Genomic DNA, 2,794 nt, shown 5'->3' on the forward strand with positions numbered 1-2,794 from the left:
TGTTTCATGCCTTCACTCTACTCAAATCTTCAACTAATATTACCCTTATTCCTCACTCTTAGATGATGCTTTTGCTACGTATCTCCTGGAAAGATAAATGCAATTGGAAGTACTGCATATTTCCATGAACAATTCCAGTAACCAATCTGCATCTGTAAGCATATATTCTAGCTTTCCCACTGTCTCCACTCTCATCTAAGACCAACTATTCTACTTGTGCTCTGAATCCAAGCTCCTTTCATTTTCAGTTTTACTCTGTATCTGTTACTTTTCTCTACTGCATTGTGACTTTTTCCCTCTCTAATCAATCATTTCCATAGACATACAAATATACCTTAATACAAGTTCTCTTTTAAAAAAATAAAAAAGACTATCCTTCTTGAACCCATTTATTTCTCCAGCCCCTAGCCCATTTCTCTGCTCTCCATTGCAGCAAACCTAATTTTTAAAAGTTTTCTATATTCACTGTCTGTAATTCTTAACCTCTCAATCTCTCCTCAAGGCACTAAATCTTTACTATCACTCCTCTGAAGGAATCAGATCTTCAATGGTAGACAATGACCTACTTTAAATATTGCTTTGTTTAGGATTTAAGAATACCACACTTGCATAATTTTCCCCACCTTTACTGATCACTCCTTCTCAATCTGCTTTGCTGGCTTCCACTGTCCTGATAGAGTATCTAAGTTCTATTCTTGGTTCTCTCTTCTCTAACTACAGTCTCTCACATGACCCCATCCAGTTTCAAAGGCCATCTATATGCTAATAAAACTTAATTTATATCCCATATCAAGACCTCTTCTTGAGCTCTAAACACCTATCTCCAACTGCCTACTTGACATCTCATGTAGCTCTCTAACAGGCCATCTCAAACTTAACAGAGGCCAAATAGAACTGCTGGTTTTTCCCCAGAAATATACTTCCAACTTTTCAGGGCCTTTTTCATTTCAGTAAATGGCATAGCCACCTACTCGGTGGATCAGGCTCAAAACTTGAATTCTTTTTTTACCCTCACCACACTTATACCCAATCCATCAGTAAATCCTTTTGTCCTATCTTCTAAAATACATCTCAAATATGACCAATTCTCAACACATCTATAGTAACGATTGGTTCAAACTACCTTGCCTGGACTGCTGCAATGGTCTATTGTTTTGTATATACACATATAAACCCTATCACTACCTGCTCGTGGCTGCTCAAACCCTTCCTGTGCCTTCCCATTATACCTAAATAAAATCGAAACTTATCACTATGGCCTACAGGACTTTATATGATCTATATAATCTAGTCCTTGCCTGCCTCTCAGATGTCATTTCCTCCCAATCTTCCCCTTGGTTACTGCATGAGTGCCATATTGGTATTCTTTATAAACCCTGAAAATGGGCTCCTGCCTATCTCTATGCCCTTACATTTTCTCTTTCTTTTGCCTGGAATGCTTTCTAGTAAATCCTTACAAGGCTGCCTTCCTCATTGTACTTGTCACAATTTGAAATTATTTTCTTCACTCGTCTATGTTTATTGTCTTTCTCTCCCACTAGAACATAAGTTCCAGGAATGTTTCTCCCAGACATTAGTATGTTTCAGTGCCAAGCATCTAGATGTCTAAATAATTTTACTGGTCACTGAGAAAAAAAATTGTGTCTACTTCAGAAGAAAATAAATGATCTATTTCAATAAGAGTATAAGATTAAAAACTCTGGTGATAACCGATGATTAAGAGAAATCTGGGACAGAGATTGTTAGAAGAAAAAAAAAGAATGGTTATGGTCATTGCAGATAGTCTTTTTTGAATATGGTTGTAAATAGAAAATACACGTAGACTTTAGAAATATGCTGAGCTAAATAAAACAATATACTATAGCTATTCTCGTAAGCAGCCTGAGGTGACCTCCGAAAATGGTTCTCTATTCACTAGACCCAGAAAACCCCACAAAATCATGCAAATCAAGAAGTTCAAATCTTCGTGTTCGTTTCAAGAACACACATGAAACTGCCCAGGCCATCAAGGGTATGCATATCCAAAAAGCCACCAAGTATCTGAAGGATGTCACTTTACAGAAGCAATGCGTGCCATTCCGTCATTACAATGGTGGAGTGTAGGTGTGCCCAGGCCAAGCAGTGGGGCTGGACACAGGGTCAGTGCCCTAAAAATAGTGCTGAATTCTTGCTGCACATGCTTAAAAATGCAGAGAGTAATGCTGAACTTAAGGGTTTAGATGTAGATTCTCTGGTCATTAAGCACATCCAGGTGAACAAAGCTCCCAAGATGCAGCATAGAACTTACAGAGCTGGTGGGCAGATTAACCCCTACATCAGCTCTCCTTGTCACACTGAGATGAACTTCACTGAAAAAGAGCAGATTGTTTCTAAACCAGAAGAGGAAGTTGCACAGAAGAAAAAGATATCCCAGAAGAAACTGAAGAAACAAAACATATGGCCCGGGAGTAAATATAGCATCAAATAAATGCTAATAAAAGTTTAAAAACAACAACAACAACAACTCCAATATTCCATATTATTGAACTTAGACTCACATGGGAATCTGGTGAGTAAAGAATCTGGTAAGTAGTTTATGTGCTTGATATAGAGCTTTTGAAAAGTTCCTTGAGTAAAAAGGGCTTACCAGGGATCATTAGGAAAAAACTATAACCACACAAATATTAGAGATATTTTGGAATATAGTAATCTGAAATAAATTATAATTTTAAAATATGTTAATAGGGTTGTTATTTAGCTTGAAGCTATTCTACAGTTTACTGTTCATATAGCTTAAGAAATCTCCAATTCTTTT

General features: G+C 37.1%; 1 pseudogene; it reads left to right on the forward strand.

Annotated features, from left to right (window-relative positions):
• Positions 1 to 1,885: 1,885 nt before the first annotated feature.
• On the forward strand, positions 1,886 to 2,467 carry LOC102878683 (annotated as a pseudogene).
• Positions 2,468 to 2,794: the final 327 nt, after the last annotated feature.

This window comes from Pteropus alecto, unplaced genomic scaffold (genome assembly GCF_000325575.1).
Source record: "Pteropus alecto unplaced genomic scaffold, ASM32557v1 scaffold86, whole genome shotgun sequence".
Classification (NCBI taxonomy): Eukaryota; Metazoa; Chordata; class Mammalia; order Chiroptera; family Pteropodidae; genus Pteropus; species Pteropus alecto.